Source organism: Peromyscus leucopus, chromosome 11 (assembly GCF_004664715.2).
Source record: "Peromyscus leucopus breed LL Stock chromosome 11, UCI_PerLeu_2.1, whole genome shotgun sequence".
Classification (NCBI taxonomy): Eukaryota; Metazoa; Chordata; class Mammalia; order Rodentia; family Cricetidae; genus Peromyscus; species Peromyscus leucopus.
Window position 1 is genome coordinate 65397407 of NC_051072.1, and position 26966 is coordinate 65424372.

The 26966-nt window shown below is 37.1% G+C and overlaps 1 long non-coding RNA gene across 1 annotated transcript in view; it reads right to left on the minus strand.

Annotated features, from left to right (window-relative positions):
• Positions 1–6459: 6459 nt before the first annotated feature.
• LOC119088743 overlaps positions 6460–26966 on the minus strand; it is a 56354-nt gene continuing 35847 nt past the window's right edge. The window contains exon 5 of the long non-coding RNA XR_005092460.1: positions 6460–9867. This is a non-coding gene — a long non-coding RNA (uncharacterized LOC119088743). The remainder of the gene's footprint in view (positions 9868–26966) is intronic.

Genomic DNA, 26966 nt, shown 5'->3' on the forward strand with positions numbered 1-26966 from the left:
AGGTCTACTCTATAGCACTGAATGTCTGATTGAAATAATTCTGGATTTAAAGTAAAATGAGCCTGGCTGGGGTTTTTCTCTATGTCAGTGCAGCTGCTTATGCTCAGGCACAAAGTAGGAATGGTTTAAACATTACTTCACCACTTACTGATTCTGAAATATTTACTTAATATCTACAAGCTCCTATTTTTTAAATTTACTTTTACAGGTGTGTTTTAAGACTCAAATGAGATAATATATGTATGCTGTAGTGATTAAAAGCTCAAACACTGGAATTAGTCTGATTGAGTTTAAATCCTAACTCCTATGTTAGTAAAAGAGAGACAGGTGAGACAAATAAAGGTGTGCATAAAATGATGCTTATAATTTCTACCAGGACTCCAAAGCCTGATATGAAGGGAAATAAGAGCTCAAAACAGAAGGAGTAAACTCAAGCCCAGCACTGGGGATGTTGGGCTTGACTGTATGTTTATACTTGTGGAGTCGAGCTATCAGTGCTGAGGACAGAAGATGACCAGAAAGTAGAATACTTAAACTGAGACTGTGGAAGAAGTTTGTGATAACTGCTCAGAAACTTGGAAGTAACTATCTGATGGAAGATGAGGTTAATGAAGAAGAAATCACAGAGCTATGTGCCTGATAGTGTCATCAATGCCACACTGAAATCAGTAAGAAATATGACCTACAGTGTTGCTGATAAGGAGGACAATGAGGCATAAGCTAAAGAATGCTAGAAAAAAAAAGATGTCTGCCTCAACCCACTTCGTTTTTGTGTGTTTGTTTGCTTGTTTTTTCCTATAGCTGTGATAAAGACAGTGATCAAAAGCCATTTGGGAAGGAAAGGGTTTTTTAGGTTTACATGTCCCAGTCAGTCACTGAGGGAAGCCAAGCCAGGAACTAAAAGCAGGGTAGGAACCTAGAGAGGAAGTGAAGCAGAGAACCTGGAGGAATGCTGCTTATTGATTGTTCCCAATGACCCATTCAGCTTGCCTTTTTATTCTGACTAGGACCACCTGACTAGGGGTGGGCAACCCCCAGTGGCCTGGGCCCTTCCACATCAATAGTTAATCAAGACAGTGCCCTATGGACCTGCTTACAGTTCAGTCTGATGGAAGCACTTTACCAAATTAGCCTGACTTGTGTCAGGTTGACAAAAAAAAACAAAAACAAAACTAACCAGCGCACCACTCAAATCAGTGAAAGAATCAGTATAGCTGGAGAACATTCTAGTCTCATTTCTGTCCAGGGATGTGATACCCAGATGAAAAGATGCTTATGGGAGAGGAAGTTTATTTCAGCTTACATTTCTGGGTTACAGTCCATCATTGTGGGGAAGTCAAGGCAGAAACTCCAAGCAAGTCAGTCATACAAGTCATAGAAACGCATGTATGTGTGCTCACTTTCTTGTTTGATTGTGCCCTGCTCCATTTTTACCTTTCTTACACAGCACAGGAAACCCTGCCTTGGGGATGGCACAGCCCAACTGAACTGGGTCTTCCCACATCAATGACCTTAATGAAGAGAATCGCCAAAGACAAGCCCAAAGACCAACCTAATGTTGACAATTCCTCACTGAGACTAGCTTTTGCAGATGATTCTAGGTTGGAAGAAGTTGTCAATTCAAATTTACCAGCACAATGAGATAATTAGAATTAATCTGATTTGTGGTATCCTGTGGTCTCCTCCTCCTTTTTTGATATTCAGCCTCTGATTTTTATCTTAGTTAATTCAGCTGAAGATCTGTCCATTTGCTTTTATTTTTTAATTTTATTTCATGTATTTACTGTGTGTGTGTGTGTGTGTGTGTGTGTGTGTGTGTGTGTGTGTACCTGTACCTGCACCATGGCACATGTATGGAGGTCAGAAGACAACCTGTAGGAGTCAGAATCTGTTCTCTCCTTCCATAATGTGGGCCCTAGGAAATTACCAGGCTTAGTGGTAGCTGCCTTTCCCTCACTGAGCCGTCTCATTTAGCCAACCCTAATTAATTAATAAATTAATTAATCTTTTTATGAAATACAAATTACAGATTCATTTATCTTTGTTATTGTTTTTCTAATCTTTATTTTGTTTCTCTCATGACCATTATAATTTTGTTCTTTCTTCTAACTTTGGGTTCAGTATTTTCTTGTTATTTTTTTTTTCAGGATGCTTGGGTTATAAAGCTAGGTGATTATGTAGCAATATCTCTTTCATTAATTAATTTAAAAGATAGCTCTACAAGTTTAGGGCTGATTTTTACCATAGCCCTGGGTATTTTATGCTTCCTTTTTGTTTCAAGATATTTTGCATTTGCTTCTTGACACATGGGTAGCTCAATGGTATGCTGGTATGATATTTAACTTTTAGACATTACTAAGCTTTCTGCCTGAATCCTTCCCCCTGTTTCTTTTGGGATGCTCATAATGCAAAGAATTTTTCTTGTTGGTATCTCAGCAGTCTTGCAGCACTTCCTCACTGATTTTTATTCTTTTTCTCTTTTTGTCTGACTGGATCATTTCAAAATGATCTACCATAGCATCCCTGGATTAATTCTCCTATTTTCCCAGGTGACTTCCTCTGCTTTATTTTTTTCAATCATTTGTAGCACGAATTTTAATTGGTCTTATTAATAAAATCTGGGAGCCAGCTATTAGGGTGAAAGCTGAAAGATCAGAGCAGCAGAGTAAGCAACAGCCACCACCTCTTACCTCACTCAGCCTGAGAGATGTGATCCTGTCTACATGAATCCTCAGACTGAATGCCTCTGAGTGCTCAACTGAAAGGGGGGCAGAACTATTTCCTCCCGTCTTATATTCCTTTCTTTGCCAGGCCATATCACTTCCTGTCTCAGCTTTCCTAGTTTTGGGATTAAAGGCACGTGGCTCCTAAGTACTGGGATAAAAGGTATATGCCACCACTACCTGGCCCCTGTGACTAACTCTGTGACTGGCTTTGCCCTCTGATCTTCAGACAAGATTTATTTGTTAGAGCATAGACAAAATATCACTCTAGTCATTGAATTTTCAGCTGCAAGCTATCTGCTTTGATTTTCACTTGGGTTCTAGTTCACTACTGAATTTTTAATTCTCCTCGTGTATTGTTTTCTTATTATCATTCAATTGTTTGCTTTCTTTTTATTAATCACTATGATACAAGAAAGTATAAACAAAATAAAACTTTTTTTTTTTTTTTTTTTTTTTGGTTTTCCAAGACAGGGTTTCTCTGTGTAGCTTTGCGCCTTTCCTGGAACTCACTTGGTAGCCCAGGCTAGCCTTGAACTCACAGAGATCCGCCTGGCTCTGCCTCCCGAGTGCTGGGATTAAAGGCGTGCGCCACCACCGCCCGGCCTCCAAAATAAAACATTTTAAAATCATGTTAGCTCAACATAGCAGGAAAAGTAATAATATATTTGTCACAAAGATAGACAAAACACCTAGGCATGGTGGTGCATGCCCTTAATCTCAGCACTTGGGAGGCAGAGGCACGCAGATCTCTGCAAGTTCAAGGCCAGCCTGTTCTACATAGTGAGTTCCAGGACAGCCAGAGCTACACAGAGGAACCCGATCTTGAAAAACAACAACAATAAAAATAGACAAAGCAATTCTAAATTTTTAAGGCTCCACAAATACTTCTAACAGTCAAAGTAATTGAGACCAGTTAGATTCACTGCAGAGTTATACCAGAACGTCAAAAAAGAATTTAGTGTTGTCTTGTTGTTGTCACTGGTACTGTTTTTCTAAGACAAGCTCTCAATACACAGTCCTGACTGGCCTGAAACTCTCCGTGTGGGCCAGACTGGCCACAGACTTCTTGCCGTTTGCTGATTCTGCTTACCAAGTACTGGGACTGCAGACACGGGCCCGCTCTTCTCAACTGAAAGTCATTACTCAAATAGCCAACCAAAAAGAAAGGAAAAGATAATAATAGAAATAATAACTCTGTGGTTCCTACTACTTGACATTCCCACCTCTGCATGTTTATTTAAGTGAATTAAAGTAAAAACCTTAATGAGGTATTTGCATTGCTTAGTTAAAATACAGAAATATCCTAAGTGCCAAACAGAAAGAAGGGGACTAGACATTGTAACAGATTTACTATTTATATAGTGATAAGCTATATGTGTACTTCATCTTACATATACTCTTATATGAATATGTGAATGGTGTTGGTTTATTAAAAGGAAGAACACATTGTCACTTGGCATATCAGTGAATCTGAAGGATATACGTACTAAGTAAAATAAGTCGAATAAAGAAAGACAAGTAATTTGTAACCGTATTTACTATAGAAAAGCTAAATAAAACAGCTAAATTGTAGAAGCAAAAAGTAGAAAGGTGGTTACCCAGAGCTATGACAGGTAAGACACAGGAGAGGTTATTTAAGGAGTACAGGGTATCAGTTACAGAGAGCAAACATTTTGCAGCTTTAATACACAGCAGAGTGAGGATAATAATGATACCTTACCATACGTGAAATTCTCTGGTAGGGCAAATCATAACTCTATTCATCACACAATAAATAAATATATGAAATAACAGATGGATTAATGGTTTTGGTTGCATGTGGACAATTTCATCATTGCACCAAGCTGAAGGTACTGAATATATGCAACTTTACAGCCACAAGAATGTAGACAGCTCCTATATCCCCCATAAATCTTGCAATGCTAAGTACAGAGACACAGGTATTTCAAATATATACACACACACTAAAAAATAATGAACAGTTGCTTATTTCCATCTAAATATTTCCTGGGGGTCTTGGGACCCAATCCATGACAGCTCTCTACTACCACAATGACCATTCTACCCGATTAGGGAAATTACCCTTTGTTCTGTTGGGAAAGGTTTACGTTTGCCACTGCCACTTATCAAAAATGGTGTTGAAATGATATAGACACAGTCTTGATAAGATTTTTAAATATCCATTGAAGCTATTTCACATCTGGAAGGGCTAAATTGAGGCAATCTTCACAGGAAAATTAAATCACCAAAAATAATACGATAATAAACCATTGCAACACATTGCAGCTTTATATCATGATGCTAAGCTAATGTGAGAAGTGCAGAAATCTCAGCTCTGTAACCATTCAGGACGGAATAAATAAAAACTTATGACAGAACAAATTAAGGAGTGAACAATTTAATACCATAATTAGTAGTGAGAAATGTAAAAATTAGTAATTATTGAAGAAACCATATGTTTAATGTATTAACTGGTGCTATTAAAACTATATTATATTCTTTTGTCAGATTATGTAATGAGTGAGATTTTTCCAGAGCTTAAGCTACTTCCTGAGAGGGAGGAAGATTAGGTTTGAAAGAAGCCTCATTATTTAGGCCATAGTTTACTGTACATTAGTTCTGTATTATTCTTTGCACATTGGGAGGTCTGATTCAATTGTAAAAATAGGATTTTAAAAGTGTTTGATGAGGTGTCCAAAAACAATATTTAGCAACTGGAAATTTAAGGTCAGTAAATAAATCTAGAGTCTCTATTTGTAGCATAAACATGCAAGATTTCAGGAGGTAAAGTTTGCAAGCTTCAGGTGTCCCAGATAGATTCTGAAACTTTTCTATGCTCAGAGATTCCCAGAATGCTGCATGACCTCACAATACTCCCTGGAGTGCCAGTATATGCTAGATGAAGCAATCCAAATCATGTTCTAGAACTTATAGGAACAACTAGGATAGTGGGTCACTTAAAATAGCCAGAATTTTCCTAATTTCCCATGGTTTATTATGGGAAAGAGTCATATGGAATCATATATTAATAAATCACAAAATATTAAATACTCACATGATGGGAATGTCATTCTGTATGCTGTGAATGTGTTGCTCTGATTGGTTGATAAATAAAACGCTGATTGGCCAGTAGCCAGGCAGGAAGTATAGATGGGATAAGCAAACAAGAAGAATTGTGGGAAGGCTGGAAGGCTAAGTCAGGAGACACCAGCCCACCATCCAGGGAGCAGCATGTAACATGTAGTGCACACAGGTAAAGCCACAGAACACATGGCAACATATAGATTAACAGAAATGGGCTGAGTTTAAATGTAAGAGCTAGTCAGTGGTAGGCCTGAGCTAATAGCCAAGCAGTTTTAATTAATATAAGCTTCTATGTGTTCACTTGGGTCCAAGTGGCTGCAGGACTGGCTGGTGAGAGAGATTTGTCCTGACCATGGGCCAGGTGGGACACAGGAAAACTTCAGCTACACTCACATAGTAGTAGGAAAGGAAAGGTGATGTGTGTGTGTGTGTGTGTGTGTGTGTGTGTGTGTGTGTGTGCGCGCGCGCGCGCGCACATGTACATATATTACCATATATCTGGGGAGTTACCTATACATTTTTGTGTTTATATGTGTATAGGTATATAAGAGATTTATATTTTATCAAGGAATATGTTAATATATACCTATAAACTTGAATGCACATGCACATAAATTAATTTAACTCAGGTTAAATGCAAAGAAAGAAATTTATAAGGGAATGTCTAAGTTACATTTCTATTGTGATAAGACAACTTATCAAAGAAGGAGTTTGTTTGGGTTTTTCGGTTTCTGAGGGTGAGTCCACGACTATCATTGTAGGAATTATGGCAACCGGCAGGCAAAGCATGGCACAGGAGCAGTAGTTGAGAGCTTACGTCTTGATCCTCAAGCATGAGGCAGAGAGCTAACAGGGAATGGTGTAGGCATGTGAAATCTCCAAGCCAGCACCCCTCTCCCAACACATTCTGACTAGATCATACCTCCCAATCCTTCCCTATCAGTTCCACATTGAGGGGGACAAAGTATTCAAATATATGAGTCTGTAGGGGTCATTCTTATTCAGACCACCACAGGGACTAAAAACTATAGGAAGTGAGATTTTTCTTTGAAAATTCAGCAAAGATCTCTGAGGAGGTCAGATTAGGAGCACTTGAAAAAAAGCTGTTTTCAGAACTGTGTAGGACAGAACATTCCAGACAGGTTATAGTAGGCACAGAAAATTTGGATAATGCAAGAAACCTGTATTAAAAACAAGTTAGGAAGGAAGATAACTGTCACATCTGCATTCTCCAATTTCCCTGAAAAACAAGAACAATTTGACTGAGGTGGAAGATAAAATAAGCATCAGAATCAGTTAGTTTACAAACAATAACATTAAGCTTAATGAGTGTGTGTGCTTATGTGTAAGTATATGTGTATCATGTACGTGTATGTAAATCTCACCAACATTTAATTTAAAACATTCCCAACAAAGCAGAGTATGGTGTTGCAACCTATCGTTCCAGCCCTGGGAATGCAGAGGAAGAAGACACCTCGGGAGTTTAAGGTCACCCCCAGTTACACAGTCAGCCTGCGTTACAAGAGGCTGAACTCAAAACAAATGAAAGCTTTCTATCTTTTCTCCCCCCATGAATCCAACAAGGTGCCACACATGCTTTGCAATCGAGCGCTAAATTACAACTATTTCTTGAGATTAAGAGTAGATTTGATTTCTAGCAATATCATGTAAATTTCATGGTACACTGTGCGCTTTGAGTTCTTGTTTTCTTTCATTTAGTAGGTTTGTGTGGCTCTTAGGTTCTTTCCCCCTGTGTGTCTTTTGTCACTCTTTGTTGCTGAGCTAGGCTCCATTGGACATAGATAGTCCACTCTGTATTTACGCACTCACTGATAGACGTTGGTGTTGTTCACCTTTGGTCCACTCAGCATAATGATGCTACAAGCATTAACAAATAAGTACTTACATGGACACAAACTTTAGTTAAATACCTAGGAATAAATGTATTTGGTCAACCATTTATTGACTATGATGAATAATTTTTGAATTCTCTACAGTTTGAATTACACAGTGTTAGTTCCTTGGTCAGAGGTCAATCTTACTGAATAATTAATGCTAGAGAGGCTGCTGGCATACTTGATGAAATCAGTATGTTACTTATTTCACTCCACCCTGACATTATAACTAAATTAACTAGACCCTCGAGAGGAAAACAGCAACTCTTGGCATTTGTATGGAAATTCAAGATGGTGAGAATAAAGTAGTCAGCTTGTGAGAGGCTCATGTGAATGATGCATAAAGTTAAGTTCATTGTGTTGATGCAATGTTTGTCGTAGAAAATATTTATTCTTATTCATGCAACTGAGATATGATTGAGTTTAGATATTTACCTTTAACAAACAACGTTCTTCTGCTTTTAGATTCTAATCATAAAATTTCCTTTCTGTGAAGAAATGCTTCCACAATACTAATTATTTGCTATCTGCCCATCATCTAAGTCTGAGAAATGGACTTTGCAGCTACACTTTTAGATCTCAGGAATCTTAAAGGTAAGAGAAACAGCAAAGGAAAGATGGTAAAGCTGATCAGAGACAATGTGCAATGACTTTCTGTATAAGGCAGAAACATGCAGTATACATGAAAAGAAAAAGGAACTAAAAATATCTATGTTATAAAGGAAAGCAAAGCTGAAGCAATTTGTCTGTGCCTCTTTCCCATCTGTGTGGCTCCTCCACTTAAACAGTCAATGTTGACCAATCTGATTTGCTTTCCTGCGATGATCACTGTGGCTTAGCTAGAAGCTATGCTGAGATGTCTAGATAAAGACATCTTTACGTAAATACAACGTGCATCTCACTTGAACACATATGCTTTGACATGTGATTTTTGTACACACCATGTCTTCCTGTCTTCAGGTAACATGGGAGCTGTTGACATTTACCTGAAGGGGAATGTTTTTCTGGAGCCCGGAAAATTATGCTTTCCCCAGAACTATACCGTTCGAGAAGCTGCAGTTAATTATTTGTTCTGGATCAGGAAATTTCCCACTATACCCAGGAATGAACAAAACAAACAAAATACTTTTTATATATACTGAATACTTTATAACTATACATATATCCCTGGACAGAGAAACAATATATGAACTATGGTCATTGTTCATGAAATAGAAGCTAAGAGGTTAAAATGGTATTTTTTCAGTGTTGGTAACTGCCTCTCATAGGAGCTAAACATGATGTTCAGATAGCCTTTCCTTCAGACTAGTGTTCAACCAGCTGACCACTCTTGACGTAAACATTTGCCCTGGCTGGATGTTCCTACTCCTGCATGATTGTCTGCCTGGCACCAAGATGACGGAAGCACAAAGCCAGAATCTCCTTATGTGGGCAAAGCCGCCTCTCGTGGCAGAGCCAATTTGGATCCTGTCCATTGGCAGGGATGTCCCAGAAGCAGCCAATTTTAGTTCAGTCTCTTTAAAACTATGGATTGTAAACAAACAGTAGGATTTTCCACAGTGGAGGGGATGTTAGTGAGAAGATACGGAGGAACTAAAGCTAGCCATTAGTTCACCAGAAGAACGGGGCGGGGGTTGAAAATCAGCTGGAAACTCCCTGCCACTGTAGAACACAACAGATAGTGCTTCAGTTTCACAAACTCTTTGTAGTCCTTTCTTCCTTTACTTTCCTATTCTCTTAATTTCCACACCTCCTCTTTTCCTGGCCTTTTATATGGATCAATCGGTGAAAACTAGACAACTTCAGTGGGTTGATGCTGAGTTGTAGGAAGGCAAAACTGCACATTGCCTGGTTTGCACAGCATTCACGTTTCCATGGATTTTTCAGATAGGTCTTCTATACTGACGATCTTGAAGAACCACAGTGGGTTAGATTCAGTACAGCTTAAGGACGCTCTAGCCAGAGCCTCTGTGTGAATCATGCCTTCTGGAGTCAAGCTCCACAGCACTATGCCTATGTTGCATGCCGCTGCTCAGCAGTCTCAACAGAGCAGTCAATTATCCAGGCGGCCAAGGGCGACCAATAAGCCTCGTTTCCAGCTGACGGTGGGTCGTAAGGCAACGTCCTTGAATTCTGTGAGTCCTGGCTTCTTCTTAGACAAACTGCAATGGTAATAATAATAATAACTGATGATATGTGTCTTATATATTATAAGAGCTAATAACTTCCAGTATGCAATACAAAAGCTATTACTGTTAGTCATATAATTAATTTATTAGTATGTTGCCGGGCGTTGTTGGCGCACGCCTTTAATCCCAGCACTCGGGAGGCAGAGCCAGGTGGATCGCTGTGAGTTCGAGGCCACCTGGCTACAAGTGAGCTCCAGAAAGCGCAAAGCTACACAGAGAAACCCTGTCGAAAAAAAAAAAAAAAAAAAAAAAAAAAAAAAAAAAAAAAAAAAAAATTATTAGTATGCTATTAAAGTGAATATTAAATTACTGATAACCAATTCACAATAGTGTGATCAAAAGAATTTGGCTTAGTAATTGCATAGTGAACTATGGGTCTTTTCTCTCCACATCTTCTTCAATACTTATGAGATTTCTTGATACGAGACATAATGACTGGGATGCAGTGATATCTCAGAGTAGTTTTAATTTGCATTTCATTCATGGCTAGTGATACTAAACAATTTTTAAAAAATTATTGGCTGTTTTTGTTTCTTATTTGAAAACTGTCTATTTAATTAATGTGACCCTTTTTTGATTGGCAGCTTTGTTTCCTTGGTATTTAACTTGTGGAACTCTTTGGAAGTTATGGATACCAGCTTTGTTTCAGAAGTAAAGCTGATGAAGATGGCCTCCCCTTTTGGGACCTCTCTGTTTGCTCTGCTGTGTTTTCCTTTGCTGTACAGAAACTCTTTAGTTTTTCATGGAGCCCCATATGCTAATACTGGGGGCTAATTCCTGTGTGATCTGGAAAGTTACTACCCACCCTGAGGTCTTAAAGAGTAGTCCTCATGTTCGCTTTAGAAGCTGCATTGCTTCTGGATTTAAATAGAAGTTATTGTTCCATTTTGAACTGACTTTTGCACAAACTTTGAAAATAACCTTGAAGTTTCCTCAAATTATCAAAAGCAGAACTCCCATTAACCCAGCTATGTCATTCTTGGGTATATAAGTAGGGAACTCATAGAAATATTTGTGCCCTATATTTATTGTATTTATTGCTGACTTAATCACTATAGCTAGGAAATCTGACCAACATAGTCTTCTGTCAAAAGATAAATGGATGAAAATCTGGTATGCGTATATATACCAGAATATATATATGAATGTAATATATATATGAATACTATTCATCTCTAAAGAAAAATAAAATCACAAAATTTCCAGGAAAATGTATGAACTTAGAATGTGTAGTATTAAGTACTGTCACCCAATTTAAAAAAGAAAGGAACTTCATGTTCTCCATATATATGCAGATTCTAGCCAAAGTGTGTGTGTGTGAGTGTGTGTGTGTGTGTGTGTGTGGTATAGCATGCAGAAAGGACAATAAGAAGGGTAATAATAGATGATGAAGAAGCATTGAGTGTAGGTATTGGACACCAGTCATGAAAGAGTAAATAAAGCTAATTGTTTACCAGTTTTAACTCTGACATAGCTTTTTAAAAATTTTTTGGTGGTAAATAAGTGCATAGAGGTGTATTTAACAGGGAAAGTGTAAAATTCAATGTGACACTCCACAGTTTCAGAATGGCTACTCTAAATGTATACAAATTCACTGAAATATATAGGCTTGGGATCCGTTTTTGATGTGTGATTTTTTTATTTGAAGTTCTTTATAAATAAAGGTTTAATAAATCTGCATTTAATAAATCTTAAAAGTATCTTTGACAGGCCTGGCATAGTGGCACACTCAGAAGTCAGAAGTAGACCAATCTTTGTGAGTTCAAAGCCAGCCTGATCTACAATGCAACTTCCAGGTCAGCCCAGCCAGAGCTGCAGTGAAACTTTGTCTCAAAAAACAAAAACAAAACAACAACAACAAAAGTCTTCTTATCAATTGCATCACAACAAATAAAATAACCACAAATGGACTGCCCATAATTTTTTATGTGCTTTGAGTTAACAAAAAACCACTCAGCATGTAAGAATCACTTTCTATGTATGTGTGTTTCATTGATTGCAGAAGCATTTATATGCAGTTAGAAATGAAACTCTACATTTTAATGTTAGATATAGTTATTTATATGACAAAATAAAGATATTTGGTGTACTATTTGTAGATGGCCCCTACCTAATAGCTCTGTCACTCTTCAAGGCTCCTATAGCACATAGGCTGGCGAATACTGTCAGTTGAGGTCTAAACAGGTTGGCAACCTTGTACATACAGCTCTGCTAGCTAAGTAGAAATGTTATAACCTGCTCTTGCCCAGGATATTAGAAAAGCATTAAAGATACCATGAGACAAATGGAAATGGGATAAACAAGAGACCTTAGGAAAAATACACTCCTTTTGCGTTTATTAAGCACTTGGATCTGATGCATGACACCTGCTTAAAGTCCAAAGAATTATCACAGACTTTGCTGAGGAAGAGGAGATTAAGTCTAGATGCAGGCTCATACTTCAGCAAGTCAGTGTGTTTAAATCAATGAAAACAATCCAATGATTGTGTCTGCTACAAATAGAAAGCAATACAAGATGACATAAAGTATGTCAAGCTGTTCAAATTACTCATGGCAGAATGGCAAGATATATATCCATTAAAATCAAACAGTTACTTCAATGTGTGTTGGCCAACAGAGATAAATAGTGTCTCTCTGAAGCAAATGTAAAATTATTTCTCTCCTCAGAATTTTGGACCTCTAATGCTTTCAACCACAATTATTTTCTGTTTATTAGGGGAATTTTCACTTCCTACCTTCGTTTAGAAATTCTTAGTTTGTCCATCAAAATCACTTTCCACTTCAACTGAAAGGAATATGCATTAGGCATTGAAGTATGCATATTTCTATAGTTGGCTTTCTGATGGTCTCATTCATATTCATAAGTTGATCTTATTAAATGAGTTGAATGTTAATGACTAAAATATGTGGAATGCAAAGGCTACTCTCATAGTAGAATTACATTATCAATACAAGTAGTTGATTCAAAATTAATGGTTTATAACTAAGAGTATAATTATTGAGAGGCAGAGTTATATAAGATTTATCTTTTTTTGTGACTTTTTCAGCAGCATTTCCATTAACAAAATTGCAAAAGGTAATTTTAATACATAAAATTTTAGACATATTTAAAAAATAAAAGCTATGGAGTCACTTTATTTGAAAAATGTAGACAATTTCTGATTCTTAGTGTTTTTAAGAAAAGTAACAGACTAAGAAAGATTTAGAAAAAGCCAGTATTTGTACTGCATAATACTATACATATCTCCAAGATCTTCACATGTGACCTTGTCATTAGCAAACAACAGCATACTGCTCTGGTTGAAATAAAAACACTGCAGAACATTTAAGGAATACAGCTTATTAATTTAGCAATCTTTCAGCAATATAATGTCTCTATTTCTTCGTTTTGAAACCTAGAGTGTGGCCTGATACCTGGGGTCATAATGTCAAATATTAGCAGAGGGTGGAAAACAGTGAAAAGGAAACTTCAAAGTCTCCTTTCAGAGTTAATATTGATCTACAATACTCTAACCCAAATGTTCTCTTTAAGTTTCCTAATAATTTCTTCTCACTTTTCAAAATTGCATTGCTACACTAATTGCCATTTATGCTCAAGATCATAGTACTAGAAAGAGCCTACACTGAGGTATGTACATACAACACAGGTACACCTAACCCTCAAAGCCTGCGTCCCTAACGATGATTTCACCTATGTGGTTTTGTCTTTAGACACATTTCTTCTCCCTTGATGAAATGATGAAGAAACAATCCTAGTTTTATCTAGTCAAGCCCAAAGCTTAGAGATGTCAACCTCTGGACAGACATACACACCAACACAGTCAAGCACACCTACACACACACACACCACACACACACACACACACACACACACACACACACACACACTCACAATAGCTTCCCATTCTATGTAGAATAGCATTTCATGTTCCTACACTAGTATCCCAATGTCCTACTTGGCATGGTCCTTCTCTATCACCCTTACTACACTCTCCTCCTCCCCATTGAGTAAGATCCAGCCACTGCAGTGCCAAACAGATCCCCAGCCATCCAGTTATTGTCCACACTAATGTTCCTCCTAACAGCTTGATTTTCCAACATTGCCTATGGCTAACTCTACTTTATTGTTCACACCTCAATTTTTGTGCCAACTTCCCCCAAGAATCTTTTCTGATTCTCAAAATCGAAAAAGTAGCTCTGTTCTCCCTTGTCATTCCACTCTGTTCTAATTCTCCACATTGTTTCTGATACCCTGTTCCAGAATGATTATTTATTGTGTTTATAACCACCAAAGAATGTAACTTCTTGAATATATTGTCTAATCCATTACTTCATTCACCAAACTACAAATACTCAATTCTCATACAAAAATGCTTAAATGAATCACAATTAGAGAGAACCACTATATTTGGGAAATTTGAACTGATCACCTGCAGGGGGTGACTTTAGACATGTGGATAGTGATTCTCCATGGTAATCATAATTTATAGGTATGTGGTTCTACATCAGAGCACAAATGTAAAAAAAAAAAAAAAAAAAAAAAAAAAAAAAAAAAAAAAAAAAAAAAAAAGACTGAGCAGCTGAGCTAAAATTAAGACATCTACCCAATGGCCCACTTTTTAGTATTCAATTAGTATTCAATTAATTTCAAAGCAAATAAAGTTATCTATTTGAATCTTGTTTCATAGGTTTGGAAGAGAAGAGCAGAACTGAAGATATGAAATGACTTCAGAGTGCCCCAGCTTCTGTCCTGAGAAGGATTTTTACATTAACTAGCAAGGCATGATGGAAGCTTACTGCTTCTTAGAAAAAGTCAAGTACTGACAGAAGATGGCCATCTGTTCTTCACATTGCTAGAGCCAGAACAAAAGGAAAAGAATAAAATGTAGTGCAGCGGGTTTAGATTAGCTCTGAGGAAGGATGCCTACACAGGAAAGCAAGTTGTTACACAGCAAGACAAGCTTTGAGAATGAACTAACTTCAAACTTTTAATGTGGAACTTTTTAGAATTAATTCACATTTGTATCCTGAAATGTTTGAGCAGGGTTTTTGTTATGAAATCAGAGAAATGAAGCTTTTTTATTCCTGGATGTGACATTAATTTGATGTATTAAATAACAACATTCAAAAAAACTTAAGTGTTAGAAATTATAGGGCATGTGTCATGCACAGGATTATTTGTGCATGCGATTGCAGAGACCAGAGACAGAAGTGAAGTCAGTTTGAGCCTCTAGACACTTCGCTTCATTGACATCACACAGAAGTGGTACAATGCATCTCATAGAGCTGTCTGACTGAAGAACATCTCCTGGTCTGCAAGGAAAGTAACAGGAAGCATAAGGTAAGAGGGAGCAGGCCCAACTGCTCTTTTTTCTAAATTTCTCCATAGAAGACTCCCCCATCATGAAACAAGTGTGATTTATTTTATTTCTCTCTCTCTCTCTCTCTCTCTCTCTCTCTCTCTCTCTCTCTCTCTCTCTCTCTCTCTCTCTCTGTGTGTGTGTGTGTGTGTGTTTGTGTGTACAGTAAAGCTCCAACCTTCTGAAGTGTCTCTGATCCAAATTTTTCTTCTCTTACACCAAGTTCTCTAGGTACAATTCACTTCAAACCAAACCAGTGCCCCAAAGAGTGGTGTACAGGCTTTCATAAACCACCTCCCAGCTAAGTGCATTCATTTAAAGCTCTGGAAGTTTTATTTCCTTTATGTACCTTATTTTCTAAAGGGAGTTTTAAGACACAGATAGAGCATTTCTCATCCCATCTCTTGACAAACCTTGGCCTGGTGCATCCAATCTTCTAAAGCAATATTCAAAGTTATATTCAAATAACTACACACCATAAATACTTTTAAACTGTGTGTATATTAAATGTACAAATATTTTCCCTCATGAATATTTCCCAAACAATACACTATAGTAGAATTCAAATTGTATTAAGTATGATAACCCATTCATGAATCAAACACAAATGCTTATGTTACCTATACATAATAGACACTGTTTTATATAAGGTTGTCTTATATTCACAGGCTTTGGGCTTCTGAAACCAATGCTCTGTGGGCACACTAAGAAACTAGAGTATTTACTTCACATTTGTATACAGGACTTATGGCTGAAGGCAGAATATTGTCCAGCATTATTATGAAAGAAGTTATTTAAAAGCTCATAGCTGTGGAAACATAATAACTAGAAAGAACATTCCCTGTTTACACTGTAGGGTAGCCTGAGGATGCTCATCTGACTGTGAGCCATGCTGTAAAGAATTCACTATCAGTACACAAAAAAGACTATGCTCTGGAGAATTTTTCATTTAATTATCATTTTTATTATTCTATTTTCAATTTTGCACATTTTTTCAAACTGTTGTTTAATGTAAATAATAGTAGTTAAGGGAAAATAATTCATTAAAATGGAGAAATTGTTATACTAATTGTGAATTGTTGTACCCATTTCACAAAACCCCCAGAGACCGTCAAGGAGCCAGTTTCCAATGCAAGCCCATAAGGGTCCTTTTATTGCCAGGTTCAACCTGGGCCACCACACAGCAGATGGAGGGAATGCGGTGGCAGCGCTGTGAGCCCAGGTATAGAGTTTTTATAAGGAAAAACCACAAGCCAGGAATGACATGCTTTAACATTTGGGATTGGGTAGAAGGGATATTGGGCAAGGTGAATTTTTGAAGCTATTGAACTAGACTTTGGGTGCAAAACTACTTTTGAAACCATTGATTTAGACTTTTGGGCAGGGAGCCACAACTTGCTGAGCAGGATTATCTGGGTTGCTCAGCAGGATTATCTAGATAGCTTCAAGGGCCATAAACCACAGACAAAATGTCTGTAGGAGCATACTTCTGTGTATCTGTTCGAGTTGTCATGGCACATTCCTGAATTCCTTCCTGGAACTGAGTACAGCAGGTGATCTAAGATGGTGGCCCTACTCTAAGATGGGGGTCTGTATTGTCTTCACAGAATCAGAATATAATGTCATGTGTCCAAAAACATAAAAATTAAGATGATTAAATGACAATCAACACAGTAAACAAAGATTATATATACATATATATGTGCATGTGTGTATGTATATATATATATATACATATACATTGCATTTAAATTTGTTGGTTGAAATTTAGTTTCAATAAGATCTTTTCTCAGTTTAATGTTTGTAAATGGAACTTTATATTCTTTAACTTCTTTGTTTTAAGCTTTAATGTTATAATTATGTAAAATGTATACTTTACTTATGCTTGTACAGTTTTAACACATATTTTCAGTGACTATAACTTGCTAACTTTGAGAAGTCTCTGAGGCATGTTGCATTTTCTTCCTTTAAAGATGTAGCACATTATCTCAAAGAAACACCTATAGGACATATCTCTATGTCTCTTCAAAGAAAAGAGATTTGGTTACTGAATTAAAATATCCTTTATTAACTTTCAAAGAAGTTATCATTATTGTTAAGGCCTTGTTGCTGTGTGCCTTCCTACCTTACTAAAATTATTCCTAAGACTGTATTGCTGACCACAGCACACACTTTGGTCACAGGACATGAAGAAATCAAATTGTACTGATCAGGAACCACCCTACTTGCGTTAGGTAGATTTAGACAAATTTCTTTGTGCAGTTCATAAAGAAAACACAATTAGTCAAAGTACAGGAAGAAGTGTTCATAGGGCCCATCCACAGAGGAGACATGTCAATCACAGAATTTCCACCAAGGCTCAGGGATCATTGCAAAAGAGGACGTAGAAAGGTAGGAAGACTAGAGGTTTGGAACAAACAGTGCCCTCTGAACATAACAGGAGCGCTGCACTCATGACTCACAACATTTGTGATTTCCTGAAGGAGACCTGCACGAGATCATTCCAGCCAATGTTCTAGCTTGGAAGGCCAAGAGGCTCACAATCCTCCACCCTCATGGGGGAGCTATTGAGAGTGGATTGATTCCGCTAAGGGAGGGTCAGTTTTCTTTAAAGATGTGGCATCTGGTAGATGAGCTACTCTCCAGTGAATGGCCTCACATGCTTGAGTATACAATAGGGTCAGGACAAATGTGACTCAGTGGTTTAAACAGAAAAAGAAAACATTTGGGAGGTGACTGGTGGGGGTTGCACTAGGAGTTGATCTGGGATTGACATAGGGAGTAGGGTAGGAATTTTAATATATTTAATATAATCAAAATGAGTTGAATGTGTGTATAAACTTTTCAAATAATTAATCAAAAGATTCTATTGAAAACATACTAACTCTGGCCAGCCACCAGTATGATCTGCTTCAGTATTGTCTGTCTTGCTCTAATAAACCAATGCTGTTTATAAAACATAAGTTTAAGGAGAGAATGAAAGCTATGGTACAGCTTTACTTGGTGCTTGAGAAACATAGGTAGAGTTGACTTTGCTTAATTCTTGGACAATCAGTCAGGTGCTAACTCAGAGGGTGTTTACTTAAAGACTTGTCTCAGCCTTCTGTCATTGGGTGTGTGGGGTTCCTGTGGTTTTGTCATACACATAGAATATCACATCAATGAAATGGATTGAGTTGCAAATGGAAAAACATCTGGGGCTACCCTGCTCCCGCATATGATTTAATGGTACTTGGTCTTGCATCAGTTTTTAAATCTGCAACATCAGGATTGCACATATAACTTTCATTGTTCTTTGTGTATATTTTTTAAGTATTTCTGTTTTGTAGAGTCTTTGCTATCCAAGACATCAGGAAATTAATCTCTCAGCTCTGAAAATGTATTGTCTGGGGTCATTCCTGAGCTACTCCCTTCCACAAGAGATAATCTAGTTACCTTCTTTTGCCCTCAGTTTCTTCACCTATAAAAGGGACTAAGATAAGAATGAGGTTCAATGTAACAAGGTATGCAGCTAAAATAATGACTAGCCACATAGTGACAGAAAGATATATATTTAATTGCTTATCATTTTTGTAAATACTATTTTATGACCAGCTTAATGACAGAAATCCTTGCATAATAATTAGTATATTTTTGTGAATTTCAAAAGTTATAAAACTTTAAACCTGCTCTGAAATGCATTACAAACTAATAAGATTTTTGTTGTGCAATGAAGTAAAAATAATAAAAGGTACACAAAGCAGAGATTAATGTACGAGAAATGAAATGCAAAGAGCTCAGAGAAATGAGATTACCTACCCTACCTCTACCCTATGCTAATGAGAAAACTATTTCCGACAGAGGGCAGTATCTGTGCTAACACATAGAGATAAGTAAAAGGACTTTTCAAGTGAATTTAAAGGGTATAAGAAAAGAGATGATTATTGGGAATGTATAGAATATTTACTGAGCTTTTCTATGTGCTAAACAATCAAGTGCCCAGGTAAAATAGCAACACGTGATAGATGAAAGGAGCACATGGTATCAGGCCCTAAATATCTTAAGTTGAAGTAGGCGCTGAAGTCCAGGGAAGGTTAACAAGGCCTTTGAAAGCAGAAATGCTGTGTTAAGACGACTCTTAAGGCCATTTTTGAGACGTCGGGGCAGTGTTCCTCAAACTGTGGTCTTTGTACCAGCATCATTAGCATCAACTCCAGCCCTATAGAAATGCAAATTCTTAGCCTTCCTTTGTTTACTTTTCCTTATTTGGAAATCTGTATTATGATCCTGATAACATAATCTTTCTTGATGTACAACCATTTACATTTGGTCAAGAATATTTGTTGGGGGTTCTCAACTTTGGTTACATTCTTTTAATTATTCCTTTTATTTTTTAACATTATAATATGTTTAAATCATCTCTACCTTCCATTCCCTCTCTGCAAACCCTCCCATATAGTCCTCCTTGCTCTCTTTTAAATCCATGGCCTCTTTTTCACTGTTGTTATATGCAAATATGGATATGGACATGTTTATATATATATTCCCAAATATAACATGTTCAAATTTGTCGTATTACTCTTGTCAGATAAGCTGAGTCAGAACCCTTGGGGGCACAGTACACTAAGCTTTATAAGTTGTCCAAGTGATCCCAATGCAAGTTCAAGTCTTCCCTACTGCTATGAAGTAGAAAATTGTGGGGGGAAGAAAACAGGTCTGAAATCCATCAGGAGCTCAGTGAAGCAGACAGGAAACCAAGTGTAGGATGCAGAAACCCCACGTGGGCCAGAGCTGAGCTACTTCAGTGTGGACAGAGGACCATGGTTCACACAAGTGGTAGAAAGCAGTCAACGTTCTTGGCCTTGTAGTTATGGTCATTACTAACTTAAAAAATCTACCTCAAAGCTTGCAATCTCTAGTTCTCATGGTGTGAAAATACGAAACTGGACTGATCATCAGTGCCCCTTTTCTCCTTTTCACGGTTGAATTCCATCAACAGAAACAAACATGTCCCCTTGCATTACCCTGGAGATGACAACAGTCCACAGCTCCCTTCAGTCCGCCTTACTAAATCCAGACTCTTCAGATTCACACCATGCTTTTTAATGCTTTTATTTGTGCGTTATTTCATTTTTCATTATATATTGTGCTATTTTGTGTTCCCCATGATTATGTTTTCACTGAACAGATGCACCACAGTTTTGCTGCACCAAATTCTATGATCCATAATTAGATGTCAATATGTTTTCTTTATGAACTAAATACATTTTTAGTTACTTGGACATTAATTAAAATCACATGCTGGATTGTTACATCCTTTCAACACATTTTTGGGGAAATATTTTTGGTTTATTTGAATGCTTTAAAACATTCAATTTTATAATATACAATTCTTTTTACCATAAGAATACATATTGTAGCTAATACATAAATATTAATTAAATAGATACACCACAGAACACATTAATGAGATATAGCCATTCACATATAAAAGAAATGCTATTTGATGAATTAAAGGGAGTATTTTTTAATCATCACTTTAAAAACATATGCATTCTGATGCAACTCTAGTAAAAATAAATGAAATGATTTTTCTCTATAGTGGAAAACAATGACCAATATATCTAACGTAATAATAAAAACAAATTGAAAAAGTTCATAAGCATTCATGTAGAGACAGAAAAACCCAGAATGCTAGGGAGGTACACATCTCATACATGTTAGTAATTCCGGGTAGTAATGTACTGACTAGACATCATGGACTTCAGTGACCCATTCATATGGAAAAACCAGGAACGTGTTTTCTAAAGGAAGAAATGGGCATCTGGAATCCAACCTTAAGAAGTGACTTTACTAATCACTTATTCAAGAAACCCAAATTCATTTTCACAAATATCACCTGGAATTGATCACAGAGAAAGGTGAATAAGCATACACAGATGTTATTTTAGTATACATTTGCCCTTCTGTTTCTGTTGCAAGATTTACTTCTTTAGAATCACATGAAGTTTGCGTGAAAGCTCAGGAGGTATAAAACTTCCTTCGATATAATATACAGCAAATGCTATCACTCCTACAAACACTTGCTCAGGTTTTGCCTCAAATATATGAGGACATAAAGACATAAACTCTGAATTGATAGAAGTGTGCTTGTTCCAAATAACTCCTCCACTTAGTGTTTCTATTAACTTTCTCCTGGGAATACCATAGGTGAAAGATGATGTTTGTCTGACTCTCTGTGAGTATCTTGAGCAAATTACATGAAGTGGTCAAAAGAACAGTGACGGCGTCCAATTCTCAGCATCCTACATGGTTAGGTGGCACCTTCAAAATGTTTCAGAATACGGTAGCTCCACAGACTGACCCTACTTAACACTTAGCGGCATTTACTCAATGGCATCTACATGCATAATTAACAATAAATTTCAAAAGCTAGAAAAAATATTTGTCTTGAGTATTTTAGAAGAATTAGCCAGAAATTATTTTCTGTTGGCAATGAATTGTTCTTTCAAATTCCCCTTATGTGTGGGGTTGTTTCTCTGTTGGAAGAGCAGGAACTAGTCATTTTAGAAATGATGAGGTCTCATGCTCCACCTCATTCTGAGAGAATCAGAGTTTCCCATTTGACAAGTCCTCTAGGAACAGAGTACTGCACAGTGGAGTTTAAGCCATATTTTCCAGAATCCTTTAATCACAATATAGGGCTCGGGTTTGGGGATTTAGCTCAGTGGTAGAGCACTTGCCCAGCAAGTGCAAGGCCCTGGGTTCAGTCCTCAGCTCCAGAAAAAAAATATATAGGGCTCATAAGTAATAGATTCCACCATATCTAATAATACCCTGGATGATTAATTGAAGAGATGACTAGATATAAGAAAATACCAAACATATATTCTAAAATTCATTCATGTGAACTCCAATTAACAGGATTCCTTGTATTTTATTCACTACCATGGCCAGGATTCATGTCATGTTTTTATTCTCCTTGTGATAGATATTGCCCTGTAAAGCTGCTCTGGCCCTCACCAAGGCTAACCTTTCCAAGGGGAGCTATTCATCTTTGTCTGAGTCCCCTGTAGTTCTTCCCAATGAGGAACTTCATACTTCTTGTTTGTCTTTACAGAGCCCATGCTTGTAAAGCATATAAACTATGCCAATACATATAACCTACTAGATCCAAGAGAGACTTTTCTCTTCTCAATGTTACACCAAAGTTTGTCATTTGATATTAAACAGTGCAACTTCCATTTTCTAGCTGTAGGCAGACTCACCTTCTCACAGCAAAACCCAAAATGTGAGATGAATTATCAACTGGAACTGGTTATGTCACAAGAAAATAAGGAGTTGTTGAGCTAAAAATCTCAGCAGACATGAAACCTATGGCATTAAGGTCACTGGATCAAATCTGGGGGATTTACTGAACAGTGCTCTCAAAGACTCCTTGAAATGGCCTTCCAGAATATAAAGGCTTAATAACAAAGACAAAGACCTGCCTAGGGTATGGAGGACAATAGCTACAATCACTATGCCCAGTACATACACACACACGTCACATAAGAATCCAAAATCAAAATAAAATAACTATAATCATCATCATGCTTAATATGGAAGCGTTGATTTACCCTATTGCTTCAGAAGCAAGGTATCTGTAATTGTTACCAAAATCTATTTACTTATATTTTTATGTGTATGAGTGTTGGGAACATGTGTCTCTGCACTGTGTGCCTGCAGTCCCAATTGAGGTCAGAGGAGGGCATCAGATCCTCTTGAACTGGACTTACAGACACTGAGCCACCATGTAGGTGCTAAGAATCAAACCCAAGTCCTTTGCAAGAGTAGTCCGTGCTCTTAACCATCTATTCATCTCTTCAGCACCAAATATCATTCTTTCAATTCATAATTGTACTAGTTGCTGGGGCCAGCATAAAAAGAGAAGAAAAAGAAACCAAATTGTGTACATTGGAAATTAGAAAATAAAGTCTTTATTAATTGGAAACATATTGTTTGATATCTAGAGAATCCTAAATAATAATAATAATTATTATTATTATTAAGAGTCAAATTTGGTAAGGTTTTAAGATAAAGTTCTACAGAAAACAAAAAATTGATACACCAGGCAAGAATTTAGAATATATAAAAATTTTACATGTTAGCATTTTTAACATATAAGAATTTTTTTTTAAATCTATAAAACATTATAGAGAAAATTATAAAAAGTCATTTAAGTTAAAGACAGCAAGTACCATAGATAAATTCATAAATTGGAATGTTTTTATTTTGTAAAGATGTTAAATCTTACAAATTTGTTAGCAAAATTCAGTTTCTAAGTGGGTTTTCTAAAGTGAACATGGAAGAGAAACAGGTTAAGAATTGCTAGAGTTCCACATCTAGTATCTTCCTATGAGTGGGTACATACCATATTTGTCTTTCTGAGTCTGGGTCACCTCACTCAGGATGATTTTTTTCTAGATCCATCCATTTGTCTGCAAACCGTATGATGTCATTGTTTTTCTCTGCTGAGTAGTATTCCATTGTGTATATGTGCCACAATTTATTTATCCATTCTTCAGTTGAAGGGCATCTAGGTTGTTTCCAGGTTTTGGCTATTACAAACAATGCTGATATGAACATAGCTGAGCAAGTGCTCTTGTGGTATGATTGAGCATTTCTTGGAAGACTGAACTGCTACTCACATCACCAGTGAGGCTACCTGGAAAACGGGACCCCAAAAAAGACATGGAGAAATGGATGAGATCTACATGAACAACCTGGTCATGAGTGGGAACAATGAAGAGCGACGGTCGAGGGAAAGAGAGTGGGAGATCCTAGCTGGATCAAGAAAAGAGAGGGAGAACAACGAATAGGAGACCATGGTAAATGAAGACCACATGAGAAGGGGAGGAAGCAGAGAGCCAGGGAGGCCCACGGAGATCCACAAAGATACCGCCAGAAAAGACTGCTGGCAATGGACGAGAGACGGCAGGAACTGACCTACTCCGGTGATGGGATGGCCAGACACCCTGTTAGTTGTGCCATAAACCCCATCCAAGGAAGGTCTGAGGAATCTGGATGCAGACATCCATGGCTGGGCCCCTGGTGGAGCACTGGGAGTCTAATTAGTGAGAAAGAAGAGGGTTTATATGAGCGAGAATTGTTGAAGCCAGGGTTGGATAAAGCACAGGGACAAATAGCCAAACGAATGGAAGCGCAGGATCTATGAACCAAAGGCTGAGGGCCCCCAACTGCATCAGGCCCCTGATCGGGTGAGAGAGTCATTTGGCTTGATCTGTTTGGGAGGCAGCCGTGTGTTGGTGCCGGGTCCTGGGCTTGTTGCATGAGTTGGCTGTTTGAATCCTGGGACATATGCAAGGACACTTGGCTCGGTCTGGGAGGGGAGGGCTGGTCCTGGCTGGACTGAGTCTACCAGGTCGATCCCGGTCCTCGGGGGAGACCTTGATCTGGAGGAGATGGGAATGGGGGTGGGATGGGGGAGGGGGAGGGGGGCGAGAGTGGGAGAACAGGGGAATCTGTGGCTATTATGTTGAACTAAATGATGTTGTAAAATAAATTTACTTAAAAAAAAAATAAAAAAAAAAAGAATTGCTAGAGTTTTCTTAAATGAGAAACTCAAATGTACCTCAACCCAAATTAGAGATTAGTTTCACTTATTGAAATTAAGATGGGTTATATTACCACAAAGATGAGGAATAGGCTGATCAAAATAGTTAGACCCAAACCTCCACATACAAGGAAGTCTGACTCATAACTGAGGTGATGCTTAATATTTATAAAATACAAGATCTACAATGAAAAACCTTTGGGGCAATTGGTTATTGATATGGAAGAACAAGGGAAAATGGATTCTTAATGCACAACCACAGCCAAATATTGATCCCTTGTTATAAGATATCAAACTTTGAAAACTGACAGTTTTATGAAATAATAAAGGAAAATTGTTTTATGAATTTTATAGTAAAATAACTTAATCTACCTAACGCAAAAGGTAGATTTAGGCCAGACCATGAGCCAAAGCAAACCAACTTTCTTTATGAGGAAGCAACCTAAAGGATTTTATTTTATTAACTAATAGAGAATAAGGCAAGATTGAAGACTGAATTACATCTAAACTCATCACTCCTGAAGGTAAAAGACATAATCTAAAGAAGAAAATAATACAACTTATCACAAAGTTTTATAAGTCAGACTTTCCGGTGTAAATGCATGCTTGCAGAGATGTAACATCTCCTAAGCCTTCAGGTGTTGAAATTTCATCTCCATTTTGAGCATTTATCAGGGTGGAATCCCACCCCAACTATGGTGTTTAGAGATGAAGCCTTTGGAAAGTAATGGTGGTTAGATAAGGTCACCTCAGGGAGCCTCACTTTTTGATCCCATTGTCTTTATAAGAACACAATGAGACCAGCCAGATAGAAAAGGAACAAAAGTACTTTTAACTATCTTTTATCATGGAGTTACATGTATGCATTTCTTAGGGGAATTAACAAGCAGCCTAGAGCCAAATGTGTTCCCTCTCCCTTAGGCCAGACCATGAGCCAAAGCAAACCAAGTTTCTTTACGAGGAAGCAAACTAAAGGATTTTATTTTATTAACTAATAGAGAATAAGGCAAGAATGAAGACCAAATTACATCTAAACTCATCACTCCTGGAGGTAAAAGACATAATCTAAAGAAGAAAATAATACAACTTATCACAAAGTTTTATGAGTCAGACTTTCCATACTACTGGAAAATAAGGAAATAGAATAGAATGGTAAGATAAACAAGAAACAAGTTCATGAAAGACAAGCAGACCTGGGGGGGGGGGGGGGTAAGGAAATGTCGGTCAGAGGGCTCAGAGTTAGATGTCGGACAATATGTTCTAGAATTCTACTACAAACCATGATAAAGCAGTACTTTGAAAGCTGAAAAAGAATTTAAATGATTTGCTATTCAAAATCATGTTTGAGACAATCAATCTATTTGCCATAATTTGAACATTTCAAAATGTATGCATGTATCAAAGAATTCCATATCATCCTATTAATAGAATTTTTGAAGTAAAAATAAATATTAAAACAATGAAAGAAAAAATGGAAAACAGGCAAACTAATTGAACAGTTGATTCAGAAAATAAGTACAAATAGATAATAAAAAATGACAAAAGAATAAATTACAGTAATTTCCAGGGAAATAAGAACTGAAAACACAATAAAATAACATTACATGTTTTCTCAGCGAGTATGAAACACAAGTCTGACCAATTCACGTCTGACAAACACATGATCAGCACGATGATACATGCACTCAGTATTGGAAGCTTTACAAAGGAAAACTGCTTTTGAAAACAGTTTTAAATTATTACATTTTTATGTCCCATAAAGTCAATTTTTGAGCTCAAATGTAAAGAAACACAAAACTTACAGATCTTGAGCATAAGTTCAACAACTTTACTATCCATTCAGGCCATTTAAAATATAAATAAGATGTTGAACCTTTCCATGCTCCCCTGATATCGTGATCTTTACACATATAGATTATTTTTGCTTATCCTTGGACCACACATATGTGGAGACATAAATAGTGTTTGTGTTGGCATTTTTTATTTAATATAAAATCATTTATATTTTAATACATCTATAATTTGACTTTGTTTATTACTGTGTACTACTCCACTGCTTGGAACAACACTGTATTTTATGTTCACTCATTCTCAAGACAGATATTTGGAGGAGCCTC